Raw genomic sequence first — 11,408 nt, 5'->3', positions numbered from 1 at the left:
CCATGAAGTCCCTGTTTCTGATTGATCCTGTGAATATTTGATTAATCAGCTTTGAACAGCTTTTTGTGACACTCTTTAAAATTCTAATCAACATGTGTTTGAGTCTAAATAAAATGAATTATTGTTTTAAATCTGGGTTTTTACAGTAGTTAAATAACAGTGTCATCAGTCATTGCAGTGTAATATCCTCACATTCCTGCACCCACACTTGTTTATTTGTTTCCTAAAGAGTCTCCACTGAGCCACAAAGAAGCTTAATGTGTCACAATGTGCCTTTATTCCACTCATAAAAGATAAGTTACTTGGGTTGACACGCAGAGGAGCCCGGGGCCTCTCTGAATTGTGTAGGAGACGAGCAGCAATTGCTTCCAAATGCTAATCCTTCCTGAGCCGAGGAGAAACGTGCGGCCTGTCTGCGGCCATTGACAGACTTTTCAGGGACCAATTCAGGAATCCTTCCTGGGGTGTCGTCCGCAGAGGAGGCTGAGCCAAAACACTGAGGTTCTGTTACACTGATCTAGTTTCCCAGGACAGGATTGAGAAAACACAAAACCAGAAAACTGAACAAAATCCAGGTGTATTCTCAGAAATGTATTTAACTATTAAAGTGTTTTAATTTTTTTTCTCTTTTGAAGAAGTAGCTTAAGAGCTAAGCTGCAGACTGACAGTGGAAACCAGGTTTATTTTAGAAATGCAGAGAAACAAATACACAGCGGGACAGTCACAAAGTTATTACAGAACAGAAATAGAGAACAAACCCGGAATTGACAATGCCAACAGGTCTACAGTTGTACAGTTTCATTTAGCGTACGCTTTTGTCCAAAGCAACATACAACACAAGCAAGAATTTAGACAGAAGGAAAACCTGGTTAGTGTGACCAAAAGCTACAAGTTATTCGGCTGCAGGTGCTGCCATTAAGGGCAAGATTTTTATTTTTTATTTTTTTTTCTTTGAAGGTAGTGTAGAATATTCAAGCCAACAAACCACAATTAATTTCTGCAACAATATACTTCAACCTTCAACAACATTCAGTAACAGTGCTTAAAAATCAATAAGAGCTGAGTCTTAGACCTACTGACTCATTCTCTAGGACAAAAAGGAGAAGGGTCAGAGTAAGTGCCTAAATGTGAGTCTTCAGACATCTCTTAAAGCAGAAAGGGACTCTGTGGATCGTATAGAGTTTGGTAATTTATTCCACCATTTGGGCACAAAAGAGGAGAAGAGTCTGGCTAGAGATTTAGAGCCGTGCTGGGCTGGGAGCAGCTGCAGAGGTTTAAATGTACATGCGGGGAGGCCTGCCAGGAAGGAATTGCATTAGTCAATGCGTAATATCACAAGGGCCTTTAGCAAAAGCTGTGTGGCCTGTAGTGTCAGGTAGGGTCTAACCCAGGGGTGGGCAAAATTTTTAATTTGTGGGCCACAATGGGTTCTAACATTTGACAAAGGGGCCGGACCAGGAGCAGATGGATGGAGTGCTTTGGTAACTATCAGGGTATCATTCGTTCGGAAAACGGATAACAACTTGTTATTTGATTTTTTGTTTTCAAATCAAAAATCAGAAACAAATAACAGTCTATTTTTCGCTATCTTAATTTGTTTTGAAATTAAAATTAGAATATGAGAGAATGGAATTATAATGGGATTTTTAAACCGTGGTTCGTTCTTTGTTATTCTGTTTCAAAACAAAATAAAAAAAACGAAAAAACTGACTTGTTTTTTTGTTTTTCTGTTTAAAAACCAAAACGGAAAAACGGAATTACAGAAAAACACGGTTTTTCTGTCCTGGTTTTAAAAATGAAAAAAACAAAAAATAATAAAAGATTGTGTCATTGATGATATAGAGGCATCTCCACAAGATGGAGCAACATGAGCCTTAAAGGTCAGCTGGTAATCAATCATGACACCCAGATTTCTGGCAGAGCTTGACGCCCAAGTTGATTAGAATCAAGCAAGACACTGATCTGTGGTTGAACCGAGGGACAAGCAGGAAGGACAATGAGCTCAGTTTTGGACAGATGGAGCTGAAGGTGGCGCTCCTTCATCCATGTGGAGGTATCAGCGAGACACGCTGATATCGAAGCTGAGACAGTTGTGTCATCAGGAGGAAAAGACAGGAAAGGCTGAGTGTCGTCAGCATAGCAGTTTAGCAGAGAAGTCATGAGAGCGGATCACTGCACCAAGAGAAGTGGTGTATAAGGAGAAAAATAGGGGACAAAGCACTGAACCCTGGGGTACACCTGTTGATAAGCCATGTGATTTAGACACTTCTCCTCACCATGACACTCTGAAGGATCTGTCTGTAAGGTAGGACTTGAACCACGGCAGCGCAGATCCTGAGATGCAAAGTTCAGAGAGTGTGGAGAGGAGGATTTGATGGTTTACAGTGTGAAAAGCAGCAGACAAGTCAAGCAGTAGGACAGAGGACTGGCCAGCAGCTCGAGCCAGTCGCAGTGATTCTGTGACTGACAGGAGTGCAGTCTCAGTGAATTGGTCACACCTGAAGCCAGACTGATAGGAGTCGACCAGGTTGTTTTTCAGTAGACCTGGTTATAGACTATAGGAAGGAAAGGAGGAAAGGTAGTAGTGAGACAGGCCTATGGTTTTCAACCTGGGCTGGGTTGAGATCCGGTTCCTTAAGCAGCAACACACTCATCATCCAGCTTTAAACAGTTTTACTGTTCAGCATCAGCTTTTTCAGCACTCACCAGTGATGTTGTCAAGTCGTAACAATTTGCGTCCAAATCACTATTCCTCACTGTTACAAGTTGAGCCCAATTCACTGAAGAGTAACCTGCGTCTTTTCAGGAACACATTGTTCTTTTCACTGCAAGCTGTTCCCTGTATGAACCTGAAGTGACTGTAGATGAACTTTGAAGTTTGTAAAACTCACATTTCATATCGACAAAGGGTTTTAGGTGATCCTGTCAGGGTGTCAGAAGATTTAGATAATCAACAAAGTTATTCACAGTGCATAAAAAGCACTGCAGCACGGCCAAGCGCTGATTCAGAGGGATCACTACAACTACAGTGACTTTCTGCAAAAGCATGACACAGCGTTAAAGGTACACAGTGTTTACAACAAATATTTAACCAAGTTTTTATATGGTGTAATTTCATACAACAGAGTGCATTTTAAAATTGAACATTAGGGCTAAATAGAAATAAAATCAAAACATGAATAAACATTGGTCCAAACTCTGAAAGCATCCATGGCAATGTGTAGATTATCTTTTTTTTTTTTTTTTTCAGATAAATGATGATGTAGAAGAAAATGTTTATCCATCCTCCAGTTTCTAAAGCCACACTTTAGGCTTATTACAATGTTGACAGCACAGTCACTCATTATTCTCAGATCAACCAAAAACAGCCAACCCAATGTTGTGTGAAGGTAGCAGTGCAACCACAGGACAATGTTTTGGTTGGTTGGTTTCCTTCATGTTTCGGGAACCTTAGGTTTTGTAAGGTTTCTGTGCAACTTAGATGGAAAGTTCTCCAAAAGTTAGGTCTTGGTTTGGCTCTAACTAACCTTTAGATAACCACAGGCTAACGTTCCCTTTACATTCTGTGTTACTTGGGAAGGGTCTAATAATCTTAAAAACACCTCTACATCTCGAAACCACAAACTACATACGCACCGACCCTGATAGGTAATTCACTTTAGAGCCATAACATTACCGTTAGCGTACTTACACTGACATAACAAACAGAGCAGGTCAAATTTAGTATCTCTCTTCCTTCTCTGTGTGCATTAAGGACAGATGTCTGATAAAGTTTGTGGCTGTCCTCATCTTTCCCTGTTTCTTTTGCAGGTCACAAATGTAGAATTGATCCCACTGCATTATCTACAGTGGCCTGTAGGCAGAGGGGCTTAAGTTAGTCATGGGCCCTTAGGCTATTCTTTTTGTGGGCTCTCCTCTTATAGTTCATGCTATCCCAGCACAGCCACACACTCCAGGCGATGCTGCCAGATTTCCCATTAGAAATAGGCGACTGGCTCTGAGGAAACAAGCCCAACTGGTGACATGCCACATTGTGTAAAAGACAGACCTTTTATCATCAATATAAATATTTATTTTTGTTTGCAGTAAATTGGAAGTCAACGCAGTCAACATAAAAACACTGAATAACTTATTTTTAAACTTTGATCAAAAGAAAATAAATGCTTAATATGCATAAATAATAGCATATTGACAATAAACAGTCAATATAAAAACAATTAAATGGTGTTTTTTTATGAAAAAATAATTTATTAAATACAAATAAGTAAAATAAATAAATTGAATAAATAATGATCATTTTTTGTGTTGTTTTGAAGAGCTGAGAGATAATCAGGTGGGGATAACATGGGATACAAATCAAGCCTAGGGCCCCTGCATATGTGGGGCCTGTGCATTAATCCACCCCTGCCTGTAGGTGTAAGATGATACACAACAGGAGCTAAAAGAGGTCAACTTTAGCGGTTGAGAAGAACACAGAAAAGTTGTATAGGTAAGAAAAATATTGTCTCCTTTTTAACTTCAGCCAAAATAAATTTGGCTACAATGCAAACTTTATGCCATGACTGATTCTTAAAGCGCACAATGAGACTTTACTGGTAATGATATAGAAATATCAGTGCTATGAAGGAAATCCCAAGATAAGACCCCTATGAAACTTTATTTATCATAGCTGAAGTTAAAAAAGAAAAAAATGTTTCACTCACTGATGCGTCTGTCTTTAAAAGGTTCAGCTGCTGAGTAAAACTCTTCCTTTTTGTGACGCATCCAAAAGATACAAAAACGTCCAGTAATCAGTTGTCCAACAAATCCAAAATCCCAGATGAGCCAACATGAAGTTAAGGCAAAACAGGAAAATAGTGCTGGATGAAAACTGAACAAATGAGGAGGGTAAAACTAAGGTGAAAAGAGGTGAAAATGAAGATGGCGGTCAACAAAAAATATGAGAGCTGCATGAGTCTGCTCTGTTTTGTTCTAAATTCACGCCACCACACACAATGACTAAAAAAAAAAAAACATCACTGACATTAACTTCAGCTGAACTGACCATCAGAAAACTGCTGAATTTGACCTTTCTAAACTTCCACTGTGCCTGTTCCTTCGTTGTGTTGTGACCTTTCAAATCTTCTGACACCTACAGGCCACCATTATCATATGTAAAATCTTAGGCGCTAACACAGTTCTAGATGAAAGGAACGCTGCATGAATATGAAAGCAGTTGTCAAAACATGTCAGTCTGCCAATTGTTAAAAAATAAATAAAGCCAAAGGGATATGAAGCTATTAAAAAAACATCCCCTACTAATAAAGTTTGAGTTTTTCTTTTTGTCTCCTTGAGGTGTCATGCTAGAAATCTGTAAATGTGAGGCATGTGAAATAAAAGATAAAAAGGTCAAAAATTAATTCCCATTTTATCTCTTCATGTGTTTTCTCTTTTTTCAGATACGCTGCATAAATCAAAGAGTGGAAGAGAAATTAGATAGGACTAGCAGACAAACTAAAGCAGACAGTTGGTAAGTTTACTGTGGAGAAAAGGGGAAACAGCTTTACTGTCCTGTAAACATTTAAAGATAAGCAAGAAAAGAGTCAGTCCATTATACTCTGCCCCTCAGGGATCTGATAAATGTTTCCACCAGGGGAGATAGAGTTTCTCTTTTTCATGACTTCTCTGTAAACTGAAGAACAACATGTGGGGCTCTGTAGAAAACAACCAGTAACCGGGATATAATGGGAGAATTTTTTAGAATTTTTTTTGTATAAACATATATATATATATATATATATATATATATATATATATATATATATATATATATATATATATATATATATATATATATATGTAGAAAACAACCAGTAACCGGGATATAATGGGAGAATTTTTTAGAAATTTTTTTTGTATAAACATATATATATATATATATATATATATATATATATATATATATATATATATATATATATATGTGTGTGTGTGTGTGTGTGTAGAAAACAACCAGTAACCTGGATATAATGGGAGAATTTTTTAGAAAAAAAATAAAAAATAAAAATATACATATATATATATATATATATATATATATATATATATATATATATATATATATATATATATATATATATATATATATATATATATATATATATATATATATATATATATATATATATATATATATATATATAAAAACATCTTAAGACCAGTTGAAAAATTACTAGAATATGCATTTTGCACATTTGGACCTTAATGAGGTTTTAAGTAAAGCAAAAGTGGGGAGTGGGACAACAAACATTTTGAACTTGAAATTTAAAAAAATAAAATAAAAATAATTTGTTTATCAACTGATCAAAAGTTTAAGACTACAAGCTACCAAAGCCAAAATCTCCTTAAAATATTCATTTTCTGTCAGGCATTCACATGGTCATGCCCTCCTGATGGCTAAAGCTAAGAAGCTGTCTCTTCTTGAATGTGGTTGGATTGTCAAACTGCATAAGCAAGGCCTCTAGCAGCGTGCCATTGCTGCTGAGGTTGGAAGCAGTAAGACAGTTATTCTACATTTTTTGAAAGATCCTGAGCATTATGGAACAAAAAAGTCAGGTGGTAGACCCAAAAAAATTACACCTGTACTGAGCTGGGGGATCAGATTGGCTGTTCGTCAAGACACGGGGCGGTCCTCTTCCCAAATTAAGGCCCTTACTGGTGCCGACTGCAGCTCAATAACCATCAGATGCATCTGCAGGAAAAGTGTTTCAAAAACGAAAAAAAAAAACAAATTCAAAGACCTCGTCTTCTTCAACGCCACAAACTGCCCGTTTAGACTTTGCCAGGGAGCATCAAACATGGGACATTGAAAGTGGAAAAAAGTTTGATTCTCTGATGAGAAAAAGTTAACCTTGACGGTCCAGATAGCTTCAACATTACTGGCATAACAGTAACCTTTCACTCAGTTTGTGTTGTTAATGTCTGCCACGTGGAATAAGCCTCAGTTCATCAACCGTTGCTCTTACATAACTTTCCTCTTTACCTGCCTCAGTTTGTAATTCAGGAAGCACATCAGTGTGATCAGGTGTTTGAATTGTTCTGTTCCTCTGATCAATGAGATAAATGAAAGAGAAAACCAAAACCAAAGAAAGTGCTGAGAGAAGAGCTGTCTCCTCATTTCCTCACTGATGAGAAATCCTTCACTGAAAACAGCATCCTGTTTTCTGTGGGGGTGTGAAGTAGAGACGTCCTGTTAGTGGATTATTTGCTTGGGTCAACCATTGTACCTTTTCTTGGAGTCTGTTTTGCATAACTTGGCTGCAGCAGGGCTAAAGAAGCAGCAGGTCCATTCATCACCGTGGGCTATATGTCATGATGTACAGTCCTTACGTATCTCTTATTTCCTCTGGTTACGAGGGTCTGGAGTCTAAACTTGACCCATATAGAGCAGGTTGACTTCCTGAAACTTTTGTCTTGAACAATTCTTTAAAATGGGTCACACAGACAGCAAGAAAACAGGTGGTATTCTGTGTCATACGTGTAGAAAATCTGACACATTAGTGCTTTTGGGTACGTCAAGACCTACATATGAAGGAGAGGCCTGGAGCATTAAGTGGCGTTCATCTGGTTGATATCAGTTTCTCTGTCTTCTTTGACGTTTGTGAGATCCTGCAATTGATTTTATGAATCCTATTTTCTATTTCCTGTACAATTCTGCTGATAGATCTGTAATGATTGACTACCTGTAAGATCACCTTCAAATTTTTAGTCCTGTATTGACATGGAGGTTGTTGACATAGAGTTCAGGTGTGTGATCGCAGACTGCTTCCAATCCTGGTTGGGTTGTTATGTAAATGTCAACAAAAATACAATACAATGATTCACAGCTTTAATAAACACATATCTTATTCACTATGCAAAATAAATAAAAAAATAGAATGAATCGTGTAAAACTGCTCTGTTTTAACCTCTTAAACCCAGAGGTCCCCCATTTAGGCGACTCTGAGGTTGCTCCACAACATAAGGCATGAAATGAAGATTTATCAAGAGAAACTCAGCTACAAACATCCTCAAGTGTTATATCAGTTGAACTATCTGTTGGTTTGAGTAATATTGACATAAGTACCAAGACTGACACCTCTGAATAAATGTGTTTTTTTTCCTTACGACACTAGAATGATTAAAATAAAACTTGTAGATGCAGAGATATACTATTTTCTTTTTTGTTCATCTTTCTTGCAGAGACCCAAAAAAGAGGGCAGGAATTAAAGGGTTAGGGTTTTGAAACTAATGGCAGCAACACCTTTAAAAAAAAGTCAAAGAAGAGTCATGTTTACCTTGACTGTTCTACTACAGAGCCATGCTGTTGTATTGGATACATAGTGTGGATTAACATGGTCTTGTTGAAATATGTAAAGGCGTGCACTGATAACAGTCTGTATGGTCCCTCTCTCCTTTAGAGCAGACGACACAGTGTCCACAATTTACAGAAAAAATAGGATTCTTCAAAATACAGGTGTAGAAATGGTCCAAACAGAGAGAAGCCATGTGTGAGGTTGGTTAAATTGAGGTGGCTTAGAAAGAAGGCAAAAACCCCATCTGCAGTATAAGTATTTATTTCCACTTCAAGGAAAACCCAGGAGCAGTGAACTGTACAGTGCAGGCCCTGCAGACACAAGGAAATTACAAAAATACTCACAGAAAAAAAAGAACAAAGGCACAGCAACAGAAATGAGACAAGACAGAACTAAAGAGCAGCACTAAAATGAGACAGAGTTCTTCACACTGACTTATGACCCTTACAGCTCAGTGTCCTCAAATTCAAGGACACATACACTCCATACATGAGAAAACACTCCATCAACAGTTTTATATATATATATATATATATATATATATATATATATATATATATATATACATATATACATATATACATATATATATATTTGATATACATATACATACATACATACATACATACATACATACATACATACATACATACATATATATATATATATATATATATATATATATATATATATATATATATATATATATATATATATACATATATACATATATATATATTTGATATACATACATACATACATACATACATACATACATACATACATACATACACACACACACACACACACACACACACACACACACACACACAGTGGGGAAAATAAGTATTGAACACGCCAACTGAGACTCATCTAATAGTGGAGAAGCCTTTGTTTGCATTGACAGCTTCCAGATGCTTCTTGTTTGTTCGCTCACACTGCTCAGGTGTGATTTTGGCCCATTCCTCTGCACAGATTGTCTTTAAATCTGGAATATTCTTTGGTGCCCTCTGGTGAACCCTTTTCTTTAGCTCTTTCCACAAATGTTCAATTGGATTTAAGTCAGGTGATTGACTAGGCCATTCTAACAGATTGATTTTCTTTTTTTGAAACCATTTGAGAGTCAACTTTGCCGTGTGCTTTGGATCGTTGTCCTGCTGGAAGGTCCAGCCACATCTCATCCTCATCATCCTGGTGGATGGCAGCAGATTCATATCAAGAATTTCCCCATACATGGCTCCATTCATTGCTCTGTCAATTATATGAAGTTTGCCAACACCATGAGATGAGAAACAACCCCATGCCATAATGCTTCCACCTCCAAACTTCACTGTTGGTGTAGTGTTTTTTGGGTGATGTGCAGTGCCATTTCTCCTCCAAACATGGTATGTAGTATGACAGCCCAAAAGTTCAATTTTGGTCTCATCTGACCAGACAACATTCTCCCAGTATTCTACAGGCTTGTCAAGATGCTGTTTAGCAAACTTTAATGAGCTTCAACATGCCTTTTCTTGTGGAATGGAGTCTTGCGGGCTAAGCGTCCATAGAGGCCATGGCGGTGGAGTGTATTTCCTATTGTATTCTCTGTAACAATTGTACCTGCTGCCTCCGAGTCTTTCTGGAGCACTTTCAGGGTGGTCCTTGGCTCGTTGAGTCCTCTTCTGACTATCTTTCTGACTCCCTGGTCAGAAATCTTGCAAGGAGCTCCTGTGCGTGGCCTGTTGATGGTAAGGCGGTGCTGACTGGAATATTCAGGTGCTTTGATATAAGTCTGTAACCAGTTCCATTCTGATGCTGAGCAACAATCAGGCTGTGAATGTCTTCAGAGAGCTCTTTGCCTTTACTCATCATGAGGTGTGTGGTATTTAACTGCTTGGTGAAAAAACAACCTTTTTTATAGGACCATCAATTTGCTCTAGCCCAGCTGATGTTGGTTTGCACTAATTGGAAGTTCAAGTAATAATTATTGACAGATTTCAGGTGGTATGGTGCATTTCCTTTCCATGGTGTGTTCAATACTTTTTTCCTGTGTTAACGTACTTAGCTCCAACATGTGTTGTGACTGGTGACACCATATTTTTGTAATGTGTTTCAATTTATCAGATGCACAACATGCACACACACACAGATGAATCAATATGTGTGTATTTATATATATATATATATATATATATATGTATATATATATATATATATATATATATATATATATATATATATATATATATATATATATATATATATATATATATATATATATATATATATATATATAGCACATCAATTCAGAGAATTACAGAGCCCTCTTACATAACTTTAACCCAGCTGTCATGAACTCTTACAGCATCGTGAGACAAACCAGAGTTTCTTTGACACTGAGCAGGGTTTACCTCCACCTTCAAATTTTGCCCACGCCCTCTGCTGAAACTGTAGAAGCCCTGATCAGATGATCTGATGGTCCACAGAGCATATATATATGATGGCTGCTGCAACTTTTCACTCACACTGCAGGCCTGGTTCCGGTAAGTCCACTTGGGAAAATGCGGTGAACTGATTGAAAAAAAAAGTGAGTAATGACATGTGAGAACTTGTGTTGACTGGACTACAAACCTTAAGTGCAGAAACAAATTTGCATTAAGATTCTGAATTTAAAAAATCAGATGAAATTTATACCCAAGTAGATTTAGAAGAAAATCTGAAGTTACTTAGAGAAGTTCAGCGTATTTAAGATTTCATCACCATTATCTAAATTCCATGAGCTTTTTCCTTTACACACAGGGGCCTGGAGCGTATCCTAGCTGTCTTTAGGAGCAAGGCGGAGTACACCCTGAACAGGTCAGCAGCCTAACAATAGGTTAACACTTACAGACACACAACCATTTACACACTCCCACGCCCATGGACAATTTAAAGTGACCAGTTTTTGTCCAATTAATGTGTTTATTTCATTATTTACTTGTGTATTTATTTAACCAGGTAAATAACTCATTGGGATAAAGAGCTCCTGGCCAAGAGAGCAGCAGCACGCGCCATACAAAGCATCACATAATGAAGACCCAGTGTACAAACAGTGAA

This window comes from Halichoeres trimaculatus, unplaced genomic scaffold (genome assembly GCF_033239565.1).
Source record: "Halichoeres trimaculatus isolate MK-OKI-2021-1 unplaced genomic scaffold, fHalTri1.1 fHalTri1_scaffold_6, whole genome shotgun sequence".
Classification (NCBI taxonomy): Eukaryota; Metazoa; Chordata; class Actinopteri; order Labriformes; family Labridae; genus Halichoeres; species Halichoeres trimaculatus.
Note: the sequence above shows the minus strand (reverse complement) of the source record.